Raw genomic sequence first — 18086 nt, 5'->3', positions numbered from 1 at the left:
AAAATCTTATTCATTTTTTTGCAATACCATTTGCACACTTGGTAGTTTGCATACAATTTTTGATAATTTAAGTTTTGACAATTAAAAATTAATATATATTTTTTATTTTTAGGGTTAAATTGGTAATTTAATTATTTTTTTTATTAATGGCCAAACAAAAAAATTATTATAAAAGGGTAATATTGTAAAAGTAAGCCAAAAAAATAAAAGTAACAATTTAATTTTTGACAATTAAAAATTAATATAATTTTTTAGGGTTAAATTAGTAATTTAATTATTTTCTTTTTATTAATCTCCAAATAAAAAAATTATTATAAAAAGATAATATTGTAAAAGTAAGCCAAAAAAAATAAAAAGTAATAGTAGGGGTATCAATACTTTAACGACAGGGATGTTTCGAGACATTTTTAAACATATAGGGACTAAATGGATACTAATCTTAAAATACAGGGATTAAATGAGCTTTTACCCATATTTTGTATATATATCTCTAACTCATAATGAAGAAGTATTGAATTGTTAAAAGTTTACTGCAACTTGAGTTATACGCTATAGTTTATTGATTTCTCAAATAATCAATATTTTTTAGAAGTATGAGTTTTCTCGAATTAATCGTACGTGTTCATTTAATTTCTTGCTACAAATATCATATCATTTTGGCATAGAAAGAGGCAACAAAAGAGCAAATCTTTAAAATGGAATAGTGACTAGAAAGAAAGCATAAATTGACGGAGACCATGATTCTTGAACAAAAAGAATACTCAAAGCTATTGTCGTGCATGATGGGCAATTCCACTTTCCATAATGTTAAATACGTAGAAGAAAATTCTACATCTTTCGTTGAAATTCAAGAACTTGAACAATGTAGCGACATGGTGATCTTTGAAAATTTCTTATGGTCCATAATATGGCCACGTCTTAGGTTGAATCTCAAAAGACTATGATACTTTGCATGACATCAAGATCAACGATTAGTGATCGTTGAAATTTCAACGAAAAATCTAGAATTTTCCTCAACGTGTTTGACATTGTGGACACCTAAACGATGAATTCAATTTTGGACCTAATTTGATTGATACGTTACCCATCATGCACGATAATTTCTTTGAAAATTCTTTTTTGTTCAAGAATCATAGCCTCAATCTATTTATGTATCCTTTCTAGTCACTACTATTAGAATAAGAAATCCTTCGCACATTAAGAAAATTGATATCATTTTATGGCAAAAATCATTTTATCATATAATTATAATGGAGTCATCATAGAATTTTGATCTATCAAACTTCATTTTATCATGTAATTATAATGGAGTCGTCGCAGAATTTTGATTTATCAAACTATTAATGATGTACTTGTGATGTAATATTTATCTATTAATAGTTTATGATATAGAATTTTGATATCAACATGTTGACCATATTTAAAAGTAATATTTTGTTTTTTATTTTTATAATCAAAACGTGGCATTTAGATTATTGAAATGATTTTTTAAAAAATAACGAAACACTGCGTTTAAGAAAGTGTGTCAACAAAAGCAAAAATTTCCCAAGTCTCCCCATCATCGACATTGTCACTCTCACTCACACACAGCACTCAACCCTAGCATAGATGCCCATCATCACTCTCAATCAATCAGCCACTACGTACACTACCCAAACCCTAGCCGGCGGACTGTTCCTTACCCTTGTTCAAACTGCCAGCGTTCAAATTTCCATTGAAGCCATTGTTTGAATTGCAAACTAAATCCTAGACTGAGATTCATCACTCGCTACTGTATCTTGAACAAAATGAATACTCAAAGCTATTGTCGTGCATGATGGGTAATTCCACTTTCCATAATGTTAAATACATAGAAGAAAATTCAACATCTTTCGTTGAAATTCAAGAACTTGAACAATGTAGCGACATGGTGATCTTTGAAAATTTCTTATGGTCCACAATATGGCCACGTCTTAGGTTGAAACTCAAAAGACTATGATACTTTGCATGACATCAAGATCAACGATTAGTGATCGTTGAAATTTCAACGAAAAATCTAGAATTTTCCTCAACGTGTTTGACCTGGTGGACACCTAAACGATGAATTCAATTTTGGACCTAATTTGATTGATACGTTACCCATCATGCACGATAATTTCTTTGAAAATTCTTTTTTGTTCAAGAATCATAGCCTCAATCTATTTATGTATCCTTTCTAGTCACTACTATTAGAATAAGAAATCCTTCGCACATTAAGAAAATTGATATCATTTTATGGCAAAAATCATTTTATCATATAATTATAATAGAGTCGTCATAGAATTTTGATTTATCAAACTTCATTTTATCATGTAATTATAATGGAGTCGTCGCAGAATATTGATTTATCAAACCATTAATGATGTACTTGTGATGTAATATTTATCTATTAATAGTTTATGATATAGAATTTTGATATCAACATGTTGACCATATTTAAAAGTAATATTTTATTTTTTATTTTTATAATCAAAACGCGGCATTTAGATTATTGAAATGATTTTTAAAAAAATAACGAAACACTGCGTATAAGAAAGTGTGTCAACAAAAGCAAAAATTTCCCAAGTCTCCCCATCATCGACATTGTCACTCTCACTCACACACAGCACTTAACCCTAGCATAGATGCCCATCATTACTCTCAATCAATCAGCCACTATGTACACTACGCAAATCCTAGCCGGCAGACCGTTCCTTACCCTTGTTCAAACTGCCAGCGTTCAAATTTCCATTGAAGCCATTGTTTGAATTGCGAACTAAATCCTAGACTGAGATTCATCACTCGCTGTTGTATCTTGAACAAAAAGAATACTCAAAGCTATTGTCGTGCATGATGGGCAATTCCACTTTCCATAATGTTAAATACGTAGAAGAAAATTCTACATCTTTCGTTGAAATTCAAGAACTTGAACAATATAGTGACATGGTGATCTTTGAAAATTTCTTATGGTCCAAAATATGGCCACGTCTTAGGATGAAACTCAAAAGACTATGATACTTGGCCTGACTTCAAGATCAACGATTAGTGATCGTTGAAATTTCAATGGAAAATCTAGAATTTTCCTCAACGTGTTTGACCTGGTGGACACCTAAACGATGAATTCAATTTTGGACCTAATTTGATTGATACGTTACCCATCATGCACGATAATTTCTTTGAAAATTCTTTTTTGTTCAAGAATCATAGCCTCAATCTATTTATGTATCCTTTCTAGTCACTACTATTAGAATAAGAAATCCTTCGCACATTAAGAAAATTGATATCATTTTATGACAAAAATCATTTTATTGTATAATTATAATGGAGTCGTCATAGAATTTTGATTTATCAAACATCATTTTATCATGTGATTATAATGGAGTCGTCGCAGTAAATTGATTTATCAAACTGTTAATGATGTACTTGTGATGTAATATTTATCTATTAATAGTTTATGATATAGAATTTTGATATCAACATGTTGACCATATTTAAAAGTAATATTTTATTTTTTATTTTTATAATCAAAACGCGACATTTAGATTATTGAAATGATTTTAAAAAAAATAACGAAACACTGTGTTTAAGAAAGTGTGTCAACAAAAGCAAAAATTTCCCAAGTCTCCCCATCATCGACATTGTCACTCTCACTCACACACAGCACTCAACCCTAGCATAGATGCCCATCATCACTCTCAATCAATCAGCCACTACGTACACTACCCAAATCCTAGCCGGCAGACCGATCCTTACCCTTGTTCAAACTGCCAGCATTCAAATTTCCATTGAAGCCATTGTTTGAATTGCGAACTAAATCCTAGACTGAGATTCATCACTCGCTTTTGTATCTTGAACAAAAAGAATACTCAAAGCTATTCTCGTGCATGATGGGCAATTCCACTTTCCATAATGTTAAATACGCAGAAGAAAATTCTACATCTTTCGTTGAAATTCAAGAACTTGAACAATATAGCCACATGTTGATCTTTGAAAATTTCCTATGGTCCATAATATGGCCACGTCTTAGGTTGAAACTCAAAAGACTATGATACTTTGCATGACATCAAGATCAACGATTAGTGATCGTTGAAATTTCAACGGAAAATCTAGAATTTTCCTCAACGTGTTTGACATTGTGGACACCTAAACGATGAATTCAATTTTGGACCTAATTTGATTGATACGTTACCCATCATGCACAATAATTTCTTTGAAAATTCTTTTTTGTTCAAGAATCATAGCCGCAATCTATTTATGTATCCTTTCTAGTCACTACTATTAGAACAAGAAAACCTTCGCACTATAAGAAAATTGATATCATTTTATGACAAAAATCATTTTATCATATAATTATAATGGAGTCGTCATAGAATTTTGATCTATCAAACTTTATTTTATCATGTAATTATAATGGAGTTGTCATAGAATTTTGATTTATCAAACTATTAATGATGTACTTGTGATGTAATATTTATCTATTAATAGTTTATGATATAGAATTTTGATATCAACATGTTGACCATATTTAAAAGAAATATTTTATTTTTTATTTTTATAATCAAAACGCGGCATTTAGATTATTGAAATGGTTTTTTAAAAAATAACGAAACACTGCGTTTAAGAAAGTGTCAACAAAAGCAAAAATTTCCCAAGTCTCCCCATCATCGACATTGTCACTCTCACTCACACACAACACTCAACCCTAGCAGAGATGTCCGTCATCACTCTCAATCAATCAGCCACTACGTACACTACCAAACCCTAGCCGGCGGACCGTTCCTTACACTTGTTCAAACTGCCAGCGTTCAAATTTCCATTGAAGCCATTGTTTGAACTGCGAACTAAGTCATAGACTGAGATTCGTTGCTACTGCATCTGGGCTCTCCCTATTGAAGATTTTGGTCCTTTCAGCGAACCATTTGCAAGGTAAATGCTTAGTTTCTGTATTTGATTCTAGAATGCATGCTTTAGGGGAGAAATTTGTTTTTTTTATGAGAAGAACTTGATTCGATCTGCCCTTGAAATTGATTGGGTCTTCCACATGAGCTTTGATTTCATTATGTTGCCAATTTTGGTTAGTAATTGGTTATCACAACTAAGAAATTGTTTGATTTTCTTTGCCACATAGCCCATTGTTTGAATTTAGAGAAGATGTTATATTGTTAATTTTGGTTAAGTGGCGTGGCCTCATTGATTTGGGAAGTGTCGTGGAGACGTTATGTGGGTAAGCATACAGTGCAAACAAATATGAAATGCTAGGGATATATAATTAAAAGAAGACTAAAACTGAAAGACTGTGTTTGTTAGTTTGTTTTGTGTGTTAATTTGTTTCTTCACCTTCTGCAATGAATCTCCATGCATTTGAAGTTAGTTTCTTTCTTTCTTTTTTCTTTTCTTTTTTTCTTTTGTGTGTGTGTTTGTTTGTTTGTTTGCTTGCTTGCTTGCTTTAGGGTTCTTCCTAAGAGAAGCATCAAAGTAATAGAGGACTGAAGTTGAGAGGGCTTTATATATATCCACATCCATCCATTATTGCTTCTTTTCTGATCTTAGGTACATGAGGTTTGCTTTTCTTATAGGATGATTATCTATGGTCAGAAAAAGACTATACATTTTGTAATATTAGATTCTACACTGCATGAACAATTAATTATTTGTTCTCTTTTAGAAAAATATCCAACTGGGACAATGTTGTGTTGGCTTATGAGCCAGTTTGGGTCATTGGTACCGGGAAGGTTGTAATCCCTGCTCAGGCTCAGGAAGTAAGTTTAAGTTTATGTCTTATTTAACTTGATGTGTCAATTACAATGATCTTTGTGCTTATAAGAATAATATGACTATCCTTATTGGCTTGCTATCAACATAAATATTGTTGGATTGATTATGAGCTTGTTTGGTGTTTTTTTCAGCACATTTCCATATATTTTCACCATGTGTATTTTTTCCTAGGCAGGGCATTTCAGAAATTGTCTATAGCTCTAGAAGTTTTGAAACAAGTAATAATATAGTAGTGCTGTTTCTGATGGTCATCATCATTTTTTCACCTTATAGATTCATACATGCAGCAAAGAATTATATTTGTTTCTCAATCCATCTTCAGACTCCTATGTTTGTGGATGCTCGCTTTTACACATCTGCCTAAATACTCGCACAAACCCACAGATAATTATGCTTGTGTCATTACCTTTTTCAGATGGGTGCACATAAATATTTTTGTACTTTGTGTTTACATATTGAATACAAGTAAATAGATGTTTTCAGTCTATTTCAATTATTACTTTGTCTCTTTTTGCCAGCAAAACTTGCTAACATAATTGCTCTCTGCTGTGCTTCTAAAGTTGATATTCTGTCAATTTTTTTGCAATCATTTTTCTCAGACCATGTTTTAAATATATGTGACAGGTCCATGCTGAACTGAGGAAATGGCTTAGAGACAATGTCAATGCTGAAGTTGCAGCATCAACTAGAATCATCTATAGAGGTATCCTTTCACTACTTTGTTAGCTATTAATTGTGACCACTGTTTAAAATTAATTTTGTGTATGTTGTAATCGTTATTAATATATATGGAGCCAAGCATGGGGTTATTGAAGCTAAGGGCTGGTCTTTTTAGAACCTTTTCTCGTTCAGACACAGTAATAAATAGCACCTTACAACTAAACATACAATATTATTACCCCAACCTGTTTATTGAACTTACTTTGGCCTTTTCTATTCGATATCAAGGAGATGTATTCTCATGTATATGTTTATGAGAGAAGCATTGTATTCTCATGTATATACTTTTGAGAGAAGCATTCTTTCGCTCTGTTATGTGCTTAATATTTTTCCTTTTGCAACAATAATTTTAGTTGGATTGGTTCTTAAACAGTTCCAAATATTTAGAAAAAAAGAAGTTGCTTAAGGATAATATACTGTTGAAAATGAATCCAAGAACGAAATTCTCTGCCACTGATATTTTATTCAACTTAATTAATTAGAGAGGTAATGAATAATAATGCAGTGAATCAGGCCTATTTTTGTATTCCTCGTTTATAGGTACTAACAGATTTATCGATATTATCAAGTTTCCAGTCATCAACATTTTATAATCAGATGTCGTTCGTGGTTTAACCTATAGTTTCATTTTGTAGTATACTACTTAGTTTAATGCTGAAGTTGTGAAAAACTTTTTGTACACTCTCAACAATGGCAAGATACCGAAAAAGAAATTTAATTGTAGGTTGTTGTCCACTGAACGATCGACAAGTGTTTGTTATTATTTAGGCATTTTTTTCATTGTTATTTTTGGGGTTGGAACAACAAAATGAGATATTGTAGTGAATTGGGTGCTTTACCAATCGATGAACAACCCAATTCACTGCCCAAGATCACAAACCAGACCAATCAAGATGCTAAGAACCTAATCAATCTCACTTTAAGATTTAACAGAACCTTTAACGTAAATGGCTATAATCAGAAAGTACCAAGAACTAGAATTAGAAGCTAATCAAATTAAGAACAAGAAAGTGTTTTACGTGGTTCGAATGTGCAGAAGAGCACAATCTACCTCCACGGGAGAAGCCAACAGAACAAGCTTTATTGATGATTCAAGCAATCTTTACACCGTAATACAAGAGCTAACTACAAGGATCAAGACTAAGCTTTTCCAGTATCTTAACTCTCTCTATCACGCTCTCAGACTCTTGTTGAAGCTGCTCTGTTAACCAGCTTATATAACAACTGATATCAATTCCAGAATGCACAGATTCTTGCCACATGTACTAACAGCTTCGCAACTAACTTGATTCCCCTCTTCACGTGCATTCCACATGTTCCACTTAAGTCTTTGTTCAAAATGTCACAAGCCCCTGCCGTTTCAGACTTAAGTAATCCACATGCCAAGCTCGTGATATCTGAGCTCATTAAACACAAACAAAACGCTGCCGTTTAACAAGCTCAAGTTTTGGATTCATCATTTTAGTCCACAGATATATTTTCACAGCTACTTTCAAAATACTTAATGACAACTGCATCATCCAAAAAGAACCAGTGATTTTGAATTAAATTTTTATTAAGCTCCGGTTTCTGGTTGTATTAAAGCCTGATGACCTTTGGAGAAATCTTATATATATCTCCAGAATATGGAACATATTTATCTGTTGTGCTTCTCTATGCGTGGCTTGGGGTGGCAGGGGAAATGGGGGAGAATATGGTACTGCATTCTATTGTCTCTTTGATATACTTTTTTATTAAAAATAATTAATTCATAGAAATGCTTGGTGTACTTATTTGTGCTATTTTCTTGTCGGTTCTTGCTTTTGGAATTTCCTTTTGCATTTGAAGAAAGGAGGAAGTTCGTTATATTATGAGCTAGTTTGGTTATGGCTATGGCTACTTTTTAGGTTGTGTGGTTGGAGGGAAACAAAAGAATATTTGAGGACAACACGTGAGGATATTTTTGTATATTTGGGAGAAAGTGAGGATTTGGGCTTCCATTCCATTTCTTCAAAGTTTAATGAGTCTCCTTTTAATTCTTAGCAACTAGCAAGAAATGGCAGCAGCTTGAGAATGAGAGGTTTGGTCTTTTCATAGATTTTGTAGGGACTTTCATGTTTATAGTTTATACTCTTAGCTATAGTTTGTGTGTTGTCATAATGGTAATAGAGTTTTAGAACATTTGTGCATGACTTTCACATTATATATGTCCAGATAGAAATAACCATAATGTTTTGCATGCCTAACTCCCATAGATGATCATGCTTACCTATTCCTATAGGAACGTTCTATCTGAAAAATAGGTATTGAGACAATCGTTAGTTCATATCATCTTCATTGTCATAGTGATATGTACTATGCTTGAAATTTATATTACAAGATACCTTTTTTATTTACTCCATATTTTATTGTAGCAAGGAATTAATTTAAGTTGCATTAAAAACTTGGAGTTTGACTTTAATGGATAACTCTTTATAATACAGGGTTGGCCATATTCGTTAGTGCTGCACATGCAGATTGAGTTTGAATTTGTAATGATTCTATTGCATCTAAAACTTAGGGGTTTTACTGTAGTAGTTAATTCTTTATAATGATAGCTTCATAACGATAGTATTAGGTATATTCAATTGGTGTTGCATTTGCAGGTTGAAAGAAACTACAGGTCTTGGGAGTTTTGCTGGGTATTTGTTGAGAATGGGAGTTTATCTACTGGAATTTTACTGAGAATAATAGAGGAGTTCTGCACTACAAGATTTGACAGCTTGTTAGCTTGTAAAATTTGAAACGTTTGTTGGAATTAACTTCTTAATTACTTTGGATGTTTTAATTGTTGGATACAAGTGTTTTTGGACGATGTTATTAATACAAAATGTTTTTGGACTTAATATAATGTATAATTTAATTTTTGGTTCATAACAAATTTGTGATTAAATTTCATATACATGAATGCATAGATTTAAATGAAATAATTCATGTTTTTGTTCAATATAAATTTAGATCCTAACATAAAATATTAATCATAAATTAAGTCACAAACAAAACAATGTATGATAGAAAATATCAATCATAAATTCCCTCACAAACTAAGTATTCTACCCGTTAAAATTATTCAAATGATAATTCATGAGCGAAAATCAATTTTCCTGCCAAAATTTCAAAATAAAAAAAATCAATTTTTCTGCCAAAAAATTAATTAATATATTCATTTTTTTATAACAGACATGACATTTAAATACTATCATAAGTTAACGACATACTTTTTTTTTATTATAAAAGAGTGACACGTATATAGATGATGGATAATTTAACTGTCATCCACCCTGTTTTATGATAATTTATTTTCCATCATGTATTGCAAATTTACTTATAGTGTCGGTGAAAATCATCACCTGTAATCCATGAACATTCATGTTATACATCAAGAATTAATAACAAATTATGTGGAAGCATACCTGAATTCATAATGCTTAATTGTTCTCTGGAGTTGTGTGGTTGGCCTTCGAGATCAACTCGTTCTCCTAGAAAATCCTTTAATTTTCTCTACGCTCATTCTCTGATGATGGAATGTCAGAAAGAATAGAAAGATATGTGTGACCTAAGGACCATAACCACTTATATAGGCAACTTTTCATGTTGTCTTTAGTTTTTCTTATTTCAGTCCAACATAAAAATAAAAATTACCTTTAAGTCTTTACACATTAAAGACCCACACCTTAGTAGATACAAGCCCAAATTATATAAACCTTAATAGATCACTTTTGATTAGGCTTACCTTTATATGACAATTCACAATACATAATTATTTACATATAAACCCAACGTTGGATTAAGAATCAAATAATGCTAGATTAAAAAATCTAACAATCTTCCACTTGGGCTATATGTGTAACATTATAATTATGCTTTGCAAAAATAACCGTTTAAGCTCAACCTTATGGTCATTACCAAAATGTATATGTAACCAATCTGGTCTATCAATCATACCAATATAGGAGTAAAGCAGTATTCGTTACAACTATCGTAACTGGACCCATCAATAGTCATTATGCCAATACAATTGAATGACATAGATCATGATGTAGATGTGTAGTATAGAAATTTCATGCAATGTGATCTTAACATGCCTATTTCCAACTAGTCCACCTTAAACCTTATTGATATTAAACCATTCTAAAATCAGAGTGTGAATAAATCAAAACTTTATTTCTGCAGAAAATAACCTTCAATATCCATAAACTGAAATAACTGAAAATGTTTATAATATAAGAGCATTTAAAATTAAAAAAAAAACTCCCTAAAACTAAATATTCTTTAATGACATGACACCTACACAAGCAATGTGCTTATAAAAAATTAGGTGGCAATCCCTTAATAAGCGGATTTGTAATCATCGAGTTTGTGCCGATGTGCTCTATAGTCACTTGTCTACTCTAAACTCTTTCTTTAACAACTAGGAACTTGATGTCTATATATTTGGACTTTGTTGAACTTCTGCTGTTATTGAAATACAACACTATTGACTTATTATTACAAAGTAACTTAGGTGGTCTATCAACACCATCTACTGTACGCAGCCCCATGACAAAATTCTATAGCTATATTCTGTGATTGGATGCCTTATAACATGTTATGAACTCTGTTGCCATTGTAGAAGAGGTTATGAGAGACTGTTTGGCACTCTTCCAAGGAACAACATCCCAGCTAGCTGATAGATGTAAGCTAAAGTGGATTTCATATTATCTTGGCATTCAGCAAAATCGAAGTTAGTATACCCAATGATCTCAAGCTGATCTGACCTCCAATATGTGAGTATGTAATGTTTTGTTCTCTGTAAGTGCCGCATGACACATTTAGCTGCTTTCCAATGGTCTACTTCTAGATTACTTAAATATTTGCCCAACATCCCAGTAACATACGCAATATCTGGTCGCGTACAAACTTGAGCATACATTAGACTCTCTATTGCTAATGAATAAGGATTCTTCTGCATTTCTTTCTCCTTAAAATCATTCTTGGGGCACTGATTGAGACTAAACTTGTCGCCCTTAGCAATAAGGGTATCACCTGATTTGCAATCCTGCATGCCATATTTCTTGAGAACTATTTCAATATAGCTCTTTTGTGATAATCTGGGAATACCCCGAGAGCGATCTTGGTGTATCTATATGCCTAATATAAAATAGGCATCACTTAGATCTTTCATCTCAAAATTCTTAGCTAAAAATCTCTTGCTGTCGTGCAATAAGCCTATACTGCTCTTGGCAACCAAAATGTCATCGACATATAAAATAAAAAAATATACTTAGTTCGACAAAACTTATAGTATATGCAATCATCGACCAAATTCATTTGAAAACCGAATGATATGATCACATGATAAAACTTAAAATACCATTGTCGAGATGCTTACTTGAGCCCATAGATGGATTTCTTGAATTTTCTAACCGTATCGTATAGATCGTCTCATTAATGTTACCAATGAGAAACTCTGTCTTTTCATCCATCTAATGTTACTCAAAATTGAAATGATCCTAAAAGAGTGTTTCAAAGAAACCAGGAGAAAGTCTCTTTATAATTAATGTCTTCTTTCTGTATAAAACCCTTTGCGACAAAATACTCCTTGTACCTCTCTATATTGCCTTTTGAATCCTTCTTGGTCTTAAAATCTATTTGCAACCTATAGGTTTTGCACCTTCTAGCAATGGGACAAGATCCCATACGTCATTCTCCTTCATGGACTTCATCTCCTCATTCATGACATCAATCTAATTCTGAGAGTTAGAACTTCTCATCCCTTGACGAAAATTAATCGGATCATCTTCCGTCATATTGATGTTTACATTATGTTCTTGGGGAAATACATAATAGTCATCTAGCATTGCACTTCGCCTTTCTCTGGTGGATCTCCTCAATGGTATAGGTTCTTGAGGTGGTAGAGTTCGTTCTTCTAGAACAACTTCTTGTATAGGGGTTCTCTAATATTGTCTTAATCTGTTGTGTCTTAAACAAAGTCAAGAATGAGACCATGATCAATGCAATAACACCTATGGAAATACCAACATATTCTTCTTAAAAAAAAAGTCACTAACTGCATCTCCCCCGTAAACTCGACATCCTCAAAGAACCAAGCACATTAGAAGAAAATTGGCAATAGACGACAAACACTTTGTGATGAATTTTGAGAAAAAAAGGCACAAATCATTAAAGTATGGTAGACTTGTTATAGATTTTTATGTCTATCAAGTATTTGTGATAGACTTGTGATAGAAAAAATTATGTCAAAGGTTTATTACGCCTTTGTGATATAATATATTACATCAAGAATTCATAATAGAATTTTAATGTTAACTTTATTTTGCCACTATTTTGACCAAAATTTTGGGTATTTTTAGAAACAAAATATTATATGAATTAAGAAACGCCATCATTTTGCATAAGTGGAAAAATGATGTTTTGCTTATAAACTTAAAATTTTAAATTTTAAAAATTTTTAATTATAAAATAAATTTTGAAAATATGAAATGCATCGTTTTGGTGCTTTGTAATCCTAATTTTTTTTTCCCTAAGTGTCGAATCTCATCACCTAACAGAAGCGATCACTCACGGCCTTACCCTCTCATATTTAGAAATCTAAACAGTCGCATTCAAGCAACCACTTTGCTGCCATTTGAACCCTCACTCTTGATTCATGTCATTTTAATGTCTTATTGCCTCTCACTTTTTAACCGTGGAAACCCTAAATTTTGTGACCCTAACTTTTGAAACCCTCACTCCATCACGCCAAAGAAACACAAGCCAAGCAAACAAATTAAATTTAGTCATTTCTATTTGGAATCAGTTACAGGTCCGCTTATTAGATCATCTATCTAATATTTAGTTAATCAATTTTTAATTATATTTAATTCTCTCTCTCTCTCTCTACGCACAAGGCGCACACACACACATAAAATTTCGACTTTAATTTGCAGTCTAATCGACCCAATTTTCTTGGCATGATTTATAGTGAAGCGATGTCTGTGGTGTTTGGGAGTAGTATCTTGGATTGGAGCACTACATGGATAATGCACTGAAGAAATCATAGACAGCCAATCAAATATCGATTTTATTTTGAATAAGAGCAGTTGTGCTAGCTATTGAAATGATCCACTGTGTAGAGTTCAAGTTTGAATTTTTTCAATGGCTGTACAAAATATATAGTAGTTTTTAGTTGCATGTTTATAAGGAAATAACGATTATTTTTATTATTAGAGGTTGTGGGCTTTGAGTCTTGATTGTATAATGTTTGCTCTTAATTTTTAGAATTTTTCTACTCTTGAGCTTCATTTGTGCTCGTGCATAGAGGATTAGGTTGTTGTCCATTTTTTCTTTTTATTGATGTAGAGTGGTAATGAATGTAATTTCTTCTTTATGGGTTTTGTAAAGGTGCTCCAATGGAGAAAATTTATAAATGTATTTTTTTAATAAGGTTTTCAATAATATTTTTATATATTTTGGTAACTAAAGTGAGTCAAAAAGAGAAAAAAGCAATCTAAAGTAATGCCACTTGTGAGTAGCTTCTGATTTTGTTTTTGGAAAGCATTGTTGTGATGTTATGTCAACTTTTGATGAAATGGATATATTTATCTATATAATGAGTTTGATGGAAAAGTATATAGAAAAAGATGCATCATCATTACGTCGCTCTTTATACTAGCTACCTAATTCCTTTATCAACTCACTCTCCTAATATTTTCCCACTACCAGAAAAATGACCTTCGCTGATACTATTTTGGTGTCAGCAGTATGTTTCGCTAACACCAAGTTTTAGTGTCAGCATAGCCCATGCTAGTGTCATAGTAACACTAGAAAATAGTATCAATGATTTTATGTCACTATAGTATCAAAACAATTTTGATTCTAAGACATCACGTATATAAGAATACTATGGTATCAAACAAATATTGATACAAGGGTATTACAAAGATAACGATACCATAGCAACAATGTTTATTTGAAAAAAAAAATAGAAATAGAAATTTACGATTGGTACTTAATTAAAATACTCAATGAATAATTTGAAAATTTATTACATTGTGTAGAACTACATGAACATTGAAATATAAAAGCCAAAACTTTGTGTCAAACTCAAAAGACTAAAGATTTTATAATAAAAACTACTCGAAGAATCAACCATCACCAACTACGATCTTGTATTTATTTCTGTAATCTTGCTCAATCCTGAAAAACACTTAAAGAAAAAAAAATGTTATGTTAACTAAAAACTAAAAGGTTTTCTCAAAAAACAAATCTTAAAAGAGAGTGAATACTAGCAAAACGGGTTTGGATTCATCATCATGACCAACAACAAAAGCAACCTGTTTAGCTAGCTCGGCTGAGAACTCATCAGCTATCAAATTATATGTGCATAACCAAAGAAACATAAAAAATAATTTAAATAGAGCGATATTATTACTTTAGCCAGCAAGAATCAATACTTGTACTTCATTTAACTCTTTCTTTATTTCTTTTTGTTTTGCCGGAACATAATTCTACTAAACTTTAAAATTCTTATTAATTTTGATGTATTGTAAACAATTTAGTCCCTGATTTAACAATTAGTGCAACACCGAAATGCCATTAGCTAATCTTGATGCAGAAGTAAAGCGCAATTTTAAGCATAAAGTATAGTCATAGAGTCATTCACATTAAAGCCAATGCTTGACAGTAAGCATTTTGTTAAGACACCACAAACATTATTCTGTCCATTAGATTATTTATTCTCCATCGACATTAAGTATAATTTTTAAAGAAGATTCACCAAAGGTCAATTTTTCAAAAACATTTCTTTTTGTATTTGATCTTATTAGGGCTTGTTCAATCAGATAAAATATACAAAAGCAAAGAATTAAGACTTTAGAGGATATTGTTATCTCATTCTACCATGGCATAAAAACAAAAATGCATTCAATGAACAAGGCAACCCAGATTATGCAAATATATTTTCCTGATTATCCAATACTCAGAATACTGGCTTTGATGCAGACTCAAATCATAGCAATAGATGGAATAAAAAAAAGAATAAAAAAGAACTCATTCGAAATTTAAGCAGTTATGTTAGTTACCTCAACATTAGATGACCTTCAACTGCCCTTGCCATGTTTCCTAAGTGTGATGGAATAAACACATCACTTTCAACAGATACCATGTAGTCAAGTGCGGCCATTTGAGATGCATGACTGACAAATGGTTCCAGCTCCTCGACAGATGCTAACTTTCCCTACAAAGAAAGCAATCACAAGCACAAATCAACATACTAACTATCAGCCAAAATAAACAAAAGTTCAAAACTTGAGCTACAAAAATTATAACAAGATAAAAGTCATTTAATCCCTTTTGTTCATTGTAAGCAAAAAAAAAGCGGCTGAAGAAAATTTGATAATGATCGGAAGCAAATGGTGAAATTGAACACTAACACAATGAATTCCACAATTAGCCAATGACTGAAGTTGATTACAAAGAGGTCCTTCTATTATAATTGACATTACTTGCATGGTTATGAGGCTTATGGGCTAAACTTATCAACACAAGATCATATGATTAACTGGATTACAATCTCAGATGAGTTGCACATCATGTTTAATAGAGCACACATGAAAATTCTACTGCATTTTCTGTTTTGAGGTTTCACAAGGTCAATGTTCACAAAAAACCTCATAAATTATTTTAGGACTATATCAAAATCAAGCACCAGAATTTACTTTTAAGACAAGAATCACACACCATATAAGACGAAAGTAATACATATGCCCTAAATATGAAATTGCAACCTTGAATAAATATTAAATTTGTAATTTCTCATATCATTAACTCTCTCAAAAGAAAAACTATTATGAACTTAGAAAAAGTAAAATACTTATATAGAAGGCAAGCCTATACATATAGATAGAATACAAGCATCATACAGCCAAAATCAGTGCATTGCAAGTAATAGATTATAAAAGGCACGATTACTTGTTTAGCTGCAGATGAGTAGGTTCTCAAAGTGGATACCACAGGATGAAGTCTCTGGATTAGAAACACATTCACAAGAAACAACAGTTAGCAATAAACCAAAAGGGCAAAATGAATACTATTTAGGCATAGTGCAATAATTCCCCATATCTTTAATTGTTTAAATTAAAATACTACCCTACTCACCATATAAATAGCCAATAACAACACTATAAATAACACAATCAACAATCAACAGAAAAAAAAAGATACATAATCATATCCTATTTAAGTGATTGTAAATACAACGCTATAATTAGTTAGTAGACAATAACATCGTGTTTACAATATGCGAATCAAAATAGATATTACATATAATTGTTTTTTTAAAAAATTACTATCCGGCTTATCTCAAGCAGACATGTAATACATCATGCTTTCCATCAAATCAAGCAAAATTTATCAAAATTAATCAAACTACAGCTATAGAAACAATAAAATCATAGTCAAAATTAAGAGAAAATTAGAAAAATTTCAAAAAGAGAAAGAAAATCGATGAAAGAAATAGAGCAAACACTAACCTTTGTTTCTCTGCCAGTGAACCCATATCTTAATTAATTGAAAAAATCACTATCAATAAAAATTTTATTAGTGAGGTTAGGGTTTGGGTGAATGGCTTTCAGAGAGAACTATTTAGGGTGCTTCTAACTTTCAAATAACTAGAGAGGAGTACAGATTGATTTTGTTTTTTTTTTAAGCAAATGAGAGGTTTTGTGGCTGGGGAGTTAGGGATTTGAGTTTTGGTTTCGACTGTTAGAGAAAGAACAACAGAGAGGAAATTTTTGGTGAAAATTAAATGAAAGGAAATGACCAAAATTTTGAAGTGTTCAGATAATTTATTTTCAATTGAAAATTTCTTATCTTCAAGCCGGGACAACACTGGAAAAATTGAAGTTCAAAGTTTAATATACGAATCTAAAAAGGAAATTAAAAAATTACGATGATTACCTCAATAGCTTCGATCTTCAATCGTCTATTACAATATTCTTTTCAATCTTCAATATGTTAGGGCTTTTTAGGTATTCTTGTCTTCAATCTTTAATCTGCAGTGCCTATTTTTGTTTCATTTATTCTAGCTTAATAGAGAGAGTGATTGGTGAAGAGAGAAAAAGATATGGTAAGAGATGAGGGAACAAACATTGCGGGGGCGGGGGGGTGGTGGTGGTGGAGAAGATGAGAAACAAAATTTTTCGTCGAGTGGTCAATTTATAGTGAACAAATTTTAAGACAAAAACTCGATGTCGTTTAATAATAAGGGAAATAAAAAAATTAAAACTAAAACTAAAATTACGCTTCTAAGTATCAATGAAGGGTTATGATATTGTAGTGTTAATACTCGCTTACACTTATTTGTTAAAAGCACTAAAAATAGCTTAGGTCATCAAATGCTTTTTAATATAGTGTCAGTGGGCTAGTATTAGTGAAGCCCTTTTTTCTACTAGTGTCCATCAAAATCTTCCTCCACTTTGCAGCAACAAAAGACAAACTTTTCAAGGTATTAATCTTCACTTGTTTAATTTTGCATCTTATATTAAATTTAGATAAAAATAAAAAATCTGAGAATTGCATATTGATTTGTTATAGGT

At 31.6% G+C, this 18086-nt stretch overlaps 3 long non-coding RNA genes across 5 annotated transcripts; 2 read left to right on the top strand and 1 right to left on the bottom strand.

The window, feature by feature from the left end:
- The first annotated feature begins 813 nt into the window (after positions 1-813).
- On the top strand, positions 814-4202 carry LOC127901269 (uncharacterized). Its single transcript, XR_008053415.1, has 2 exons — positions 814-922; positions 4025-4202. It is a non-coding gene; the product is annotated as an uncharacterized LOC127901269 (long non-coding RNA).
- A 248-nt stretch (positions 4203-4450) lies between these two features.
- LOC102611485 (uncharacterized) lies at positions 4451-9290 on the top strand. Of its 2 annotated transcripts, XR_370663.4 has the most exons (5): positions 4451-4923; positions 5448-5547; positions 5663-5756; positions 6397-6475; positions 9117-9290. It is a non-coding gene; the product is annotated as an uncharacterized LOC102611485 (long non-coding RNA). The 2 variants fall into 2 exon arrangements; XR_370662.4 differs by lacking the exon at positions 5448-5547.
- Positions 9291-14500: 5210 nt separating this feature from the next.
- Positions 14501-17710, bottom strand: LOC102612168 (uncharacterized). Of its 2 annotated transcripts, none has more exons than XR_008053644.1 (4): positions 17449-17710; positions 16462-16515; positions 15573-15727; positions 14501-14698 (listed from the first exon to the last, which is right to left on the bottom strand). It is a non-coding gene; the product is annotated as an uncharacterized LOC102612168 (long non-coding RNA). The 2 variants fall into 2 exon arrangements; XR_370669.4 differs by having other exon boundaries at positions 14501-14688; positions 17449-17697.
- Positions 17711-18086: the final 376 nt, after the last annotated feature.

This window comes from Citrus sinensis, chromosome 3 (assembly GCF_022201045.2).
Source record: "Citrus sinensis cultivar Valencia sweet orange chromosome 3, DVS_A1.0, whole genome shotgun sequence".
Lineage (NCBI taxonomy): Eukaryota > Viridiplantae > Streptophyta > Magnoliopsida > Sapindales > Rutaceae > Citrus > Citrus sinensis.
Note: the sequence above shows the minus strand (reverse complement) of the source record. Positions and strands in the feature narration are given on the sequence as shown.